Raw genomic sequence first — 14,209 nt, 5'->3', positions numbered from 1 at the left:
CACATGGTGGCTCACAACCACACAGCTACAGTGTAGTTATAGATAATAAATAAATAAATCTTTAAAAAAAGATTTGCCCAGTGGCAAAGGCTGGATGTGTTGAAGAATTGATAGCCCCAAGATCCATTCTAAGCCACCCATGTCTCTTGGGAACTAAAATTATCTAACCCTCAGTTTCCACCCATCAAGTAGGATAGCTGACAGGGATGTGTTTTGCAGTTTCTCAGAAATTTCTGCAGGGGCTGAAACCCACTCCTCTGGGCAGCATCTCTTTCCTGTCTCACTCCCTCATCCCCCAAGATGGATGCTTCACCTGGCAAACATACCCATTTTACTGTTTGTGCTTGAGCCTCAACTTAGTTAGGGTCGGCTTCCAGGGGACCACAAGGAGATTAGCTGCATTCACAAAAGCCTGGTGGAATATGCTCGGATTCTCTTCTTTGAATCTACAGAGAGGATCAATTCTTGCCTCTTTCCTCTGATTCTGTAAAAGTCACATTGCTGCTTCAGGACAGCAACGCAGTATCATCTTCATCCTGGAATAGATACTACTGGGTGGTCCTTCTGTCTGTCATGCCTCAAGGGAGTCTGCCCCACTGCCACAGATGATGTAGTCCAGTTTCCCACATGGGGGGGGGAAACCACAGGTCAGCACATCCGGAGTACAATAGCTCACAGTATCCGAACCATGGTTTTCACACCCTGCCCCCTGGAGAGCATAGTTAATGCTATTCCATAATTGTCAAATCATGGAAAATTTACGAGTGAGGCCACCACTTTCCACTGTCCTTTCTAGTTTGGTGACAGATCTTCCGGAAGTGACTAGGTTTTGCTTCTTAGTTGCAGCATGAGAGAAGGTTCTTGTTCCTCGGTGGTTATGAAAGTTGCTCATCCACATTTGGTTTGGTGAAGTGTTTAGTGGGTGGAACTTTTAATTTAGATTCAGCGTCAGTATCAAACTAGTATTTTGTTGTTTGTTTCCTCTTGAACAAGTTCTAGTAGTTGTTATTTTTCAGTATTTTTTTTTTCAATTAAGTTTTCAAATGGTTAGTCTGATGGACATAGTTCAGGAAGGGGACAAAGAAAATTGATGAACCACAGCCTCAAAAAAGACACAGGAAGGAGGGCTGTTTGTTTCTCAAATACCCCATTCCATCCCTCAAACTCTTAATGTAGCCTTAAGACTCTAACTAAAGGTTGAGTAGCTCAGTGGTAAGGGACTTGCCCAGCACGTGAGGCCAAGTTGTATCCCTTGTACCACTCGGGGGAGCGGGAACATCTTTTATCAGATAACAGGTACATTCTGAGTGAACAAGGGTGCAGAAAAGCCAGGAAAAACAAAGGTGGTTCCAGTTGAAGGTGAACCTAGCAAAGAGAACACAGCAATTTCCTGGGCCAGGCAAGGAGACAGGTGAGAGGGTTACCTAGCGGTGACGGAGACCTTGAGACCAATATTGTACGATAACTATATCACAGAGCCACCTGGTCTTTAGCTCTTTGCTAAATACTTCATCTTCAGGAATCACCCTGGGGAAAAAAAATGGAAAATCAAAGCTGACTTCCAGTGGTGATCCCCAACATGGGTAAGAGAGAAAGAGAGGCACAAACTGGCTTTTCTTTTCAAGTTTAATTAATTTATTTGAGACAGAGTCACACCATGTAGCTGACCTAGAATTCACTATGTTCACCAGGCTGGCCTTGAACTAGCAGAGATCTGCCTGCCCCTGCCTCCCAAATGATGGGATTAAAGGTGTGTGTCGCCACATCTAGCCCTTGGTTCTTCCTTCTTTTCTTCCTTCCTCCCTTCCTCCCTCCTTTCCTTTCTTCCTTCTTTCCTTCCTTTCTTTCTTCCTTTTTCTGAGACAGGGTTTCGCTGTGTAGCCCTGGCTGTCCTGGAACTTGTTCTGTATATCAGGCTGGTATCCACCTGCCTCTGTCTCCTGAGTTCTGGGGTTAAAGGTGTGCACCACCACCACCTGGCTCCTTGTTTTTCTTAAAAAAGAAAAAAAAATGAATTTTAGAATTACAATTACCTATCTAGTGTGTGTATGTTTGGTGTGTGTGTGTGTGTGTGTGTGTGTATGTTTGATCTGTGTGTGTGTGTGTGTTGGGGGATGTACTTGTTCAACAGCTTCTATGGAAGTCACAGGACAAACTTCAGGAGTTGGGTTTTCTCTGATGCTGGGAGCTACTTGCAAGCATGTGGAAGCCAGAGGACAACTTGTGGGAGCGGGTCTCTCTTTATGATATATTGTTCATAGGGTCCTCTGGCTTGGCAGAAAGAGCCTTTCCACTCTGAGCCATTTCCCCTGCTCAGAAATTGCTGTTCTTACACCTCTACAAACCATTTAAAAAGACAGTTTGAGTACTCCAGCACACACATACTAACATTCAAATAATACAAAGAAACCTAAACGCACCCTTCCCCACAACACAGAACACACAACCAAAGTGTTGTGTTGGTAAGGTGCTGACCTTGGTGCTGACCTTGTAAGCAGAAGGCTCAGAGTTCAGTCCCCAGAATCCACATAAAAAACTGTGACAGCATTCACCCGCAATCCCAGTTCTTCGGGGTGAGAGAAAAGATCTTTGACGCTCACTGATCAGCCAACCTAATTGGAAACCCCCATGTCCTAGATGCATGCACGCTCACCACACTTTGAAGACTGGAGATGTTAGGATGAGGTGATGCTGGGCTGGGTAAGGGAGCAGAGACTGAATCTGTCCTTGGATTAAAAAATGCAGAGGGTTCTGTGTGGCTTTAATTTGAACACTTGGGAAGCAGAAGCAGGTGAGTCATTTTTGTGAGTTTAACCTTGACTCCTGTTCCTCATAGCAAATTCTCTTTAAAAGGAAAAATAAAATCAAGAGGTCTGGGAAACCCAGGGGTTTGCAGCAGTTCGACCTTGAAACAGCGACTCCCAGACTCTTGGACTGTGGGAAAGAGTCTCTGATTCTCAGCTAAGGAGTTTTGAATTCCTGTGGGTTAGCCTCAAGGATGTGGCCATCAGAGAGGATGGGCACATCAAAGTTTGATTTTCAAGGCTTCTTCCTCAACTTGGCTTAGCACTCGTATTATATCTGATTCATATACTGTGCACGGGGATGGGAGTCATGATTCTGGGTAGGAAGCAAAACAAACACACAAACAAACAAACAAACAAACCCACAATCCCGATAAACCCAGTGCCTGGTGGACCCATTACTCAGTGCACTTGGGTAGGAAGACTGACAGTTCTAGGCTAGCCTGTGTTACATCAATCTCAAAGTGATACAAAACAAAGCAAAAGCAAGAAATAGTGAAAAGTAGCTACCCCGGCCGCTCACCGACAACTCTGGTGTTTCAGACTGGAACACCACCCTGTGCCGAATGGCTCGGGGAGAAGGGAGACTGGTCCTCAATTCCAGACTCTGCTTTCTAGAGAACCAGCATCACCATCACCTGAAATTGGAGGAAGAAAGCATCCTAAACTAGCCTTGGTTCACCTGAATCGAAACCTAACTTAGAAATACTTCAAACCTGTGTCAGAGGGCCCACACCAAGACTTTCAAATCTAGTAACCAGAGGAGCCCAAAAGGTACAGATATGAGGAAGCAGCCTGTCTATAGAGACTGGGAAATGGCAGATGGATGCCTCTCAGCTGCCTGGGCACGGGGCAACTTTATCTCAGTCAGAGGCTCTGTATTCTTTTCAAAAAGAGCAAAAAAACCCCTACAGATTGCCTGTGGAATCTTCCTACTTCTAAATGCTGGTAACCAATGTTAAAAATTCTGTTTCATTGTGAAAATTTATGGACAGAGAAACACAAGGCCTGCACACAAAGACATAAGACGCTTATAGACCAGTGAAAGGATTCAGTGGGCAAAGACACCTGCCACCTAAACAGACCTCATTCGAGTTTGGTCCCTCGGGTCCTCATGGCGGAAGGGAGAGAACTGACTCCTGCAAGCTGTCCTGTGACATCTGCACATGCAATGTGACATGGTGCAGCCCTATTTCCCCACAAAAAAAAAAAAAAAAAAAGAGTAAATAAATGGAATGAAATAAAAAAAATTAACGATGCAAAGGAACAGAAAAAAATCCTTATGGTACTGGATTTGGCAGCCAAGAATAGTAGCAGTTCATACTCATACTTCGAGTATTCAGGAGGCTGAGAGAGAAGGATAGCTGCATCTATAGAGCCATCCTGGGCTACATAGAGTTTTGTGCTAGCCTGGGCTACAGCCTTGTCAAAATAAAATAAAATAGACAAGTTGGATTTCATCAACATCTCAATTATTATGTATGAAAGGACACTGTCAAGAGGATGAGAAGCCAGGTCCCGGGATTGGAGATAATGCTCACAAAGTGTGAGTCTGATAAGGGTTAAGAGTGAGTACTAAGAGAACAAGGCAAACCCACCACCAAGGAATGCACGGCTCCACATCTTCTTTGTGATTTTGGTCAAGAGTGGGTCAGCTAAGCCAGGTGTGACTGTGCACACCTTAATCCCAGCATTCCAGGGCCAGATAGGGAGATCTCTGTGAGTTCAAGGCTAGCCTTATCTAGATAGTGAGATCTTAACTCAAAATAACAAAACAAAACAAAACAACATGATGAGCTACATAAATCCAACCATGAGAAGACACAGAGGGACCCAGCAATGCTCTGCCAGACCAGAGATCTGGACTCTTCACGGCATAGGTATCTCCAAAGGCAAAGAAGGGGCTGAAACAGGTTCAGAAGAAAAGCTTGAGAGGCCTGATATTCAAGGAACACATCAGCCCTGGGTAGTTTCAGAATCAAAAGAAAAAGTCTATATTATTCTTCAGTACTTCTTGCTGCAGGGAGAGAGAACATGAGTAGTACCGACCCAAGTAGACAGGGCCCAAACCTAGATTTTCCTTCTGAAGGTATTGTGGTCTGGCCCCAGAAGACACTACAGGGGCCACCAAACACCACAAATCAAGTGGACTGCAAGGAGGGACAGATCCACAACTACCCAGGCTCTTAGCTGGCACCTGGAAGCAGGCCTCAGTCAGAGGAGCCTGAAAACGAGTAATCCTTATAGATGAAACCTGGAGTGCATGTGTGTGTGTGTGTGTGTGTGTGTGTGTGTAGTACGGTAGACTCCAGGAGACTCTTCTGATGAGACTCTTCATCTCTCATGAGCACACCCATCTGTGCTGGAACCTCGAGCCTTGGAAACTAGTGAGTATAGGCTCGCTTCCTGACAAACCATCTCCCCACGGCACTCTACCTGCCAACCTCTTTTAGGGTGCTTTCTGTACCTTCCTCTCTGCATTTAGGGGCCCAATTTGAATGTGACCTTACAGTACTTCATTGTGAGGTTGATCTCTCATACTCTGCCACCACCGTTAGAGCCCTGAGTCTGTTTTCTCTCAAATCCTGATACTTCTGGAGGTTCAAATGAAGATAGGGTTGGGCATGATCAAACAGCCTGTATGCATTGGCTGGGGAAGGAAGAAAGCCATCTTGGCAAATTGGAGGGGGCGTTTGTTATATGAGATGAGGAAAAATGGAATCTGGGAAGAGGAAAGCAAGGGGACCCTGTTGTTTGTCTAAGGTGGGCTGCGACGACCCCTTTGTGGGTTGAACAGCTCTTTTTCAGGGTTGCTTAAGACCACCATGAAACACAGATATTTCACATTTCACTTCATAACTAGCAAAATTAGAGTTATGAAGTAGCAATGAAAATAATTCCGTGGTTGGGGCTTACCCCACACGAGAAACTATAGTCAAGGGCTGAAGCCCTGGGAAGGCTGAGAACGTAAAGCCATCTGCAAAGAATGTTATCAGGACAACTGGAGGACCTGGAGTTGTGTGAACTTACCAGCGTTCATCAGAGTATGACGCTGTGGTTATGCGAGAGAATGTATTTATGGGAAATTCCTAGCAAAAATGTTTTGAGGTCAAATGTCATAATTTATGTAATTTCCTGAACCAAACGGTTTGGGAAAGAGGGAAAAGATTCAAGAGTCTTGGTGAAGGATTAAAATAAAGATACATTGTCCTCCTCGTGGGAACGTTGAGCATACATTCCCACACTAGAACAGTGAACAGACCAAATGGGGTCTGTCTTCCTTGGGGATATTATCCTAAATGAAACAAGCCAGTCACAGGAGGGCAAACTCTGGCAGTTCCCCCAAAGACTGAGGTTGGGCTGGGGCAGGATGGCTGGTTAGTGGGCAGTTTCCATTTTGTAAAATGAAGGTCTTAGTCATCTGCTACAGAACAGCGTCAAACACTACCATACCCTCAAAAGATGAGAAAAGGGGGGCGGAAAGGAAGAGAAAAAGATGTACGGAGGTGGGCTCAGAGTTGGCAGGCTTTCTAAATAGATCACACTGGACAGGGCCTGAAGCCTCTGTCACATTGGAATGGGCAGTCAGACTCAAGCGCTGTGCCTGCTTCCTCTGGTGGCCTTCCTCAGCCCCCCATTCCTCTCCCCGCACCCGACCTACCACCCAGAGGCAAGAGCTTCAGCTTTCAATCCTACACTCCCGCATGAGCGCTTCAGCGGAGAGCAATGCAATTCGGCTTTCAGCCTCTGCAGCAGAGGATGTGCTGGAAAGCCAGTTAAGTATGGACCGCGAGTTTCCCCAGGACTCTCCCACACAGGGGCATTGCCACCGGAAGGATAAATCCTGAATCGCCCGACGATCGTGCGCACCTCCAGTCCAATCTCACGTACATACACACCCACTCTCGTACTTTCTGTATATACCCACATTCATGTACCAGCACAACTGTGTATGCAATCATACTCTCTCACACACACTCACATATAACATATTCATACGCTCACACACTCGAAAATGTGTCTTTTTAGGGGATATTTAGAGGCTGGTGGTGTTGCCCAGTGGTAGAGCACTCAGTTCTTCTCCAGTAGCCTCTTATGAGTGCTGGGCTCAGGTTCACCTGGCATTAGTCTGTGTGTGTGTGTGTGTGTGTGTGTGTGTGTGTGTGAGAGAGAGAGAGAGAGAGAGAGAGAGAGAGAGAGAGAGAGATCTCACTATATATGCCAGGCTAGCCTGGAACTCACAGAAATCTGTCTGCCTCCACCCTTTCAGATAGGCACCATCATTCCACATTTAGCTTTTTTTATTTTCCTTTTTTTTTTTTTTTTACTTAGCTGTTGTGAAAAGTGAGCGCCATTTAAAAATTTTCCTCATCGTCCAGTAAAATGCCTGCACACTGCTGCAGCTTGTCAATACTTAACCAGGCCTTTATTTTATTTTTTGGCAGGGTGGTGGGGGTAGGTGGGGGAAGGTGGGGGGGTGCGCTAAGACAGGGTTTTACAATCTAGCTTTGGTTGGTCTGGAGCTCCCCACACCCTACCTCCTACCTATTGAGACAGGGTTACTCTGTGTGGCCCTGACTGTCTTAGAACTTGCTCTGTAGACCAGGCTGACCTTGAACTCAGAGATCTGCCTGCCTCTGCCTCCCAATGCCTGAATTGAAGGTGTGTGCCACTAGGCCTGACTTTGGTCTCTATATTTTACAGTCTTTGTCATGACAAAAACTAAGAATTAACCAAAACATAGGTTCTTAATGACCTATGTAAATTTTTAAATCCACATTTAAAGTTTTCTACTGCGAATTTGTTTGTTGTATGTTAGATAAGCTGCTGGGCTGTGTTTTTACCTTTTTTTTTTTTTTTTTTTTTTCTTTTTACATTTACTTAAAATTTCTGCTTTAATAAATGAAGTAGATCCTGGTATGGCAGCACACACCTTTAATCCCAGTACGAAAGGGGCAGAGGCTGGTGGGTTTCTATGAATTTGAGGTCAGCCTGGTCTAGGTAATGAGTTCTGGGATATCCCAGGCAACATAATAAGAACTTGTCTCAAATCACACGAAATGAGTAGAGAGCTCAGGGTGTGACATGGTGACAAAGCCTTACACACAGCACCTTGGGTGCAGTCCCCCGGTAAGGGGAGGCAGCAGAATGGGAAGAAAGGGGGCGTTTAGCAGCGAGGGGACAATGCTTTGAAATGTCAGGTAGCCCTGTCTGAGCCTCCACAGGCTGGAGAAACAGCCAGGAGGTACTTTAGCAGGTGGAGCCAGAACACTTGGGAAAGGAACCAATCGGTTTCCACAGCAGACAGCGGCTGGCAGCATGGTCTGGCTTGGAGTCCAGTCTCCATATGCTGGAAACAGATTCTGGAATAAACCCATTATTAAAAGAAAAGCAGGCTTCTGGCAAATGAAGATATTTGCAAGGCCCATCTGGACGGACAGTCCCAGGCTAAATTCCTAAGCAGACTTTCCCCCACCCAAGAGGAGCCGCATCCTACTATAGTTAAGACTGTTTTAAAATCTCACCATGGCCTGGTATATAGCGCACATCTATAATCCCAGTGCTCGGGAGGCAGACAGGAGAGCCAGCATGGTCCACATGACCATGTTGGGGTTCCAGACCAGTTATGTTTACAAAGTCTCAAAACAACTCTCTTTAAATAAAACAAAACCAAAAGTATCTATCACAGGGCCAGCTATGTGGGCTCATGGCTAAACTCTCAGCATCAGAAGACTGAGCCAGGCATGGTGCCATATACCTTTACCCCAGCCAACTAATCTGATGAATTTCAGGCGGGCCAGGTCTACATAGTAAATTCCAGAAATCCTATCTAAAAAAAATCCATAAATAAATAGATAAGCTCATGCCTGACTCAAGGCTGGTCAGGCATGCTGGTGTATGCCTTTAACACCAGCACTCAGGAGACAGAGATTGATGAGGTCTACTCTACAAGGTCTACCCAACAAGGTCAAGGCAGTTCTGGGTTTCAAAGCAAGACCCTATCTTTAAAAGAAAATCAAACTGAACCATACTGAACAAATACGAACCATCACAGGGCGGTGGATGTAGCTCACCAGTAGAGTACTTCGCCTTGCACAACCCAAACAGAGCAAAGCAACAGCAGCGAACCCATCATGTATAAGAACACAGGGTTGTCAGTCTTGGGAAACAGAGTATGGGAAGCTCAGTGGCAGAAGCAGGCACATCTCTGCGAGTTCATGAACAACGTGGTCTGTAGAGTAAGCTAGTTCTATGACAGCAGGAGCTACACAGAGAAACCCTGTTTAAAAAAACCAATAGATAGGTAGGTAGGTAGGTAGACAGACAGGCAGACAGACAGACCGACAGATATTAAAAAAATAAAATGTCAGTTTTAATTTGGGATAAGCTATATGCATAAACAGTCACAGCAACCCTAGCCAGGAATATGTTTTTCTTTCACTCTTCTTGCCTTTTAATAACATTCATTTGGCTGATCTTGAGTCACATGAAAACAAGACACTACCCCCTTACAGAAAACTTGTACAAGAAAATCTGTTGACTGTTTCAGCACACCAATGGTGCTCTTTAGTTCTTCACGGAAGTCTGAAGCGTATGTAGTTGTTTCTCAACAATAAAACTAGACGAGGCAAGGGAAAAGTATTTTTCCTCTCGATTTTGCTTGAATGTGAAGTGAGCATAGGCTTTGTGCTCCCAGGGTCCATCCGACAGTGATGCTGACCGTTCTGAGAACCCCCCTCCCCCCCACTACTGCTACCGACTCGGTGGGCAGCAGAGTTAGAAATGGAACACCGGGGACAAGAACATTACCCAGTGACAGTTCTGTGTTTGTCATCAATGTTCCCAGGGAGGAATAGTTAAGAGCTGACAGCTTGATTCTTTCAGGCACTTGTCTGTAGTTGGTGGAGTTTGGAGGTCTTTAAGTGGCTCATTCCATTTGGGTTATATTAAAGAACCCTGAGTAGGGACAAGTGGGCTCTTACTATGGTCTGTATAGCTCTTTCTGCTCTACCGTCAAGGGAAATTTTTCATTTCATCAAAAAGTCTGGTTTACTTTTCTGATGGGCTGCTCACCACCAAGTTGTAAATATCATTTGGAATTGGTTTCTTCTACACAGCTTTAATATTTTGACAATGGTAAAGTTGGAATATTTCTTGGGGAAAAAAAAAGAGAATCTGTTGCATGTGATACTGTAATACTCTTGAACTAGGAGCACCTGAATATCCATTGACAGCAGATGGACAAGAAATGGTGGTTTTTGTGTAATAGGGCTTTGTGCAAGTCAAGGAACCTAGACCACTTATAACTGAGAAACCAGACCAACTCCATCTTGGGTTCAGGTTCTATCTTAGAGAGAACCTGACCTAAGGTTAAACTGAAGTTAACCAACAAGCCTGCAGCTAACTCTGGTCTCTGGGTCACTCCCTAACAACCACCAATCAAGAGGAAAGTAGAACTTACAGTTATACCTAAAGATATTTACTTATAAAAACTTATGGTTTGGTTCCCATCTCCAGCCAATCATTCTAAAGGGCAACAAATTCCATGATAGCCCTCATTCAATCAGATGTGTGCTAAGCTGGAAAGCCCCTTGCTTGTTTTCTTGCCTCTATAAGTGCTTGCTTGAAACTGTGCTTGGGGCTTCACCCTCCCGTCCTGCCGCATCAGTGATGATGGTGTGGCCCAAGCTGGAGTTTGAATGAAGCCCTTAGTGTGACTGCATCAGACTCTGGCAAGCTCCTCAGAAGACCCCTGCTTCTGCGTAGTCACTGTCAACCACGGAATGACAACATCTTAGAGTTTTCTTCTGCCCTTCCCAAGGCTAAGTGTTTTAAAGGGGTTGTAAGTTCAAATAATTCCCTTTGTCAAATAAAGCTAAGTTTTTCAACCCACATCTGGTTGTTGGGTTTTGATTTCTTAAAAATATTATTTATTTAATGTATACGAGTACACTGTAGCTGTCTTCAGACACAAAAGAAGAGGGCACCAGATGGTTGTGAGCCACCATGTGGTTGCGGAGAATTGAACTCAGGTCCTCTGGAAGAGCAGTCAGTGCTCTTAACCACTAAGCCATCTCTCCAGCCCCGGTTTTGATTTTTTTTTAAATGATTCATTATATGTATTCAATGTACATGATACTGTATTATATTGAAAATTACTCTTACCCCTTTCACCTTTCCCCTCAGGCTAGTCCCCACTGACAGTTTTATAAAATTTTTCTTCACCCCAGCAATGGAGACATTCCATGTTTTCCATCTATCCTGTCTCCTTCTGGGCTTCTGTGTGGTTAATTTTGCATATCAACTTGACAGGGGCGAGAGATGGACAGATAGTATTAAAATCCTATTTCTGGGTGCGGCTAAGTCTGTGAAGTTGTTTGCAGAAGAGATTAGCATTTGAATCAGTAGACTCTAGGGATTTAAAAAAAAAAAAAAAAAAAAAAAGAACCTGACCTCAGTCAAGTGGGCAGGCTTCCTCAAATCTGTGGAACATACAGGTAGAGTGAGAAGTTGAGGAAAAGCAGAGCTCTTTGCTCAGCCTGGAGCTGGGAGGACGTCAGAGTCCCCAGGCCCACAGGCTCAGGCTGAGTCACACCCTCAGGTTTTCTGATTCTGCAGCTTGGGCGCCAGCACATCCTGGGGCATTTAACAAATCCCCTCTTAGATGTCTGAACCTCTCTGTGTCCTAATGATTCTCCACCTTGCTTTTCAGTTCCCTAAGAGCCAAGGAGGCTGACCCCCTGTCTCCCTTTCTCTTAGCTCACCTTCATGGTTTGTTCACTTACCGGCTCAGATGCTGGTGCATGGGAGGTGTGGACTGTGCGGAGGTGTCTGTTTGAAGAACGGGCATACAGAGTTGCATAAATCATATTATCTGCCCCGGGGGACTGACACGTTCTGGGAGAGAGACAAAGAAAACCACATATCACTCAGTAGGATTTCATTCTAGATGCTAAGACGTGTAGAGAGAGTTCACTTACATCAACCCAGGGACTTGGAAAACTTCCAAGAGAAGTGTAAAGTGAGATGTAATAAATGAGAATGCTCCAATGGTGTGGGGCCATCAAGATGGTTTAGGGCAAAAGTATATCCTCCGACCTGTGTAAGTAAGCTCATCATCATCATCATCATCATCATGAGTACCTACCTGCACAGAAATTTTTAAAAATTAAAATCTTCCTATCTGTCTGTGGGAGACAAAGTTAGTCTATGTAGCCCTGTTTGTACCAGAACTCAGTATGTGGACCACACTGGTCTCAAATTCATAGAGTTCTACCTTCCTCTGCCTCCCGAAAGCTTGTTTCAAAAGGGTTTTGAAGACAGGACCCAGAAGCACTTCCTTTGCTCCCAACACTGGCGTTAGACAAGGGCCAGAAGAGGAGGACACTGGGGAAGGAATCTGTAGAAACACCGTAAAGTAGGCGAAGCCGCAGGAAACGCAGCTGCAGAGCCAAATGAGGACGGACTTCCTGACGGGACGGAGCATCCGCTGTGCCAAATGCCTCCAGAAAGTTCCAGTCAAGATCCCCAGATTGTGTAATTTGGAGAACGTGGCTAATTTGCTTGGGTAGTTTCAGAGGAGAACCAAGGACAGGAGCCAGATTGCCAGTGGGTAATAAGAGGAGAGAAGTGAGCAAGATGGTGCTTTCGAGACGCTGGGGTGAATAAGGAACCTATTGCAGGAACGGGAGAGCCCAGTGGTCAGTGCTGACATGCAGAGGGTGTGAGAGGATGGTGGTCTCTGAGAGTCTTTCGTAGCCGGCTGGGTAAAGGGACCATCAGTAGACAGTGAGTTGTGGGTAAGAGTGTGTGCATTCAGGTGATGGACCATATCTCTTATGATCCATCTATCATCAGAAGGCAAGACACACTGTTTCTCGCCAGAGGTAGGAGTTGGGGGAAATGCTTAGGTAAGGAGCTGGAAGTCATTTGCAGATGAAAAAAAGATCTCTCGTGAAGAACCAACAAAGGAGCAAGGACTGCAAGATTGAGGAACCTGTGAATCATGCCTGGCTTAGATCTTTGTGGCTGACTCTGAGCCACTTTGGAAATCTCGGGCAGTGGACTATGCTTTGAGCTCTCTGACACATATATCCTGTTCCCAACAGTGTGTCCTAGTGTGTGGAAAGACACTGAGAACTAATGTTCTCAGTTGGACTTTGATAGATATTGCTAAATCATAGTCTAATAAAGTGAGTCTGTTTCCCTTTTCCTCTACCATTAATGATGCAATTCATCTCTGCCCATCTGGTAGGTGAAAATATTAATGACTAAATTTTGCTCCTTCTTCTGGGAGAGAGCCACCAGTCCTCAGAGATCAGTGGTTAAAGGCCTGTTCCTCCAGGTCTGCTCTTGTCCCCAGGCTGGATCCTTATCTGGATAATTTCCTACCTATGCTTTCATTCCTCTGATCCACATTCTTATCTTCTTCCTACCTGCACAGTTGGCTTTTCTCCCCGCAGATTTCTCATTCACACTCCTAGTTATTATCAGTCTCTTGAAGACACAGCCCTTCAGCTTCTGGCGCACACAACTGCATCCTTCTGGTGACAAACTGGTGATGCAAAGTCGTTTATTTCATGAACCAACAATAAAATGTAATGGCCTTAAAACAGAACAAACGGAGAAAAAGGTCATACAGGCACATACTTGTCACCCCAGCACTGAGGAGACAGAGGTAGGAGGATTGCTCCAAGTTCAGGGCCAGCTTGGGCTCCAGAGTAAGATCTTGCCTCTAAATGCCAAAACAAAACCCAAAAACCCCAAACCCCAAACTCTCAACCTTTAAATAAAACTCGGATATATGCTAAAACAGAAAATTTATACTAGGTGGAAAAGGTTAGAAAAGAAAGAAGAGGGCTGGAGAGATGTCTCAGCAGTTAAGAGCACTGACTGCTCTTCCAGAGATCCTGAGTTCAAATCCCAGCAACTATAATGGTGGCTCACAACCATCTGTAATGGGATCTGATGCCCTCTTCTGGTGTGTCTGAAGACAGTGACAGTGTACTTATAAATAAATCTTAAAAAAAAAGAAAGATGAGAATTGTCTGATTCCATTTCTGAGATGCTCAGAGCGGGTGAATTCTTGAAGAGAGTGGACCCGTGGTAACCAGGAACTGAGGAGAGAGGCACTTGACATTTAAAGCATCTGGAGTTTCAATCTGCAGATGAAAATCCTGGAGATGGTTGGAGTGATGGCTATAAAACAGGAAGAGACCTGACAATAGCGGCTATTATTAGGAATGATTGATTAAAGGGCAAGTGTATCCTTTAACCTCAATGTTCAGCAGCAGAAGCAGGTGGATCACCGACTTCAAAACCAGCCTACACAGCAAGTTCCAGGCCAATCCAGGCTATATGGTGAGGCCCTGTCTCAAACAAACAAACAAACAAACAAACAAACA

This window comes from Micromys minutus (genome assembly GCF_963924665.1).
Source record: "Micromys minutus genome assembly, chromosome: 17".
NCBI lineage: Eukaryota > Metazoa > Chordata > Mammalia > Rodentia > Muridae > Micromys > Micromys minutus.
Note: the sequence above shows the minus strand (reverse complement) of the source record.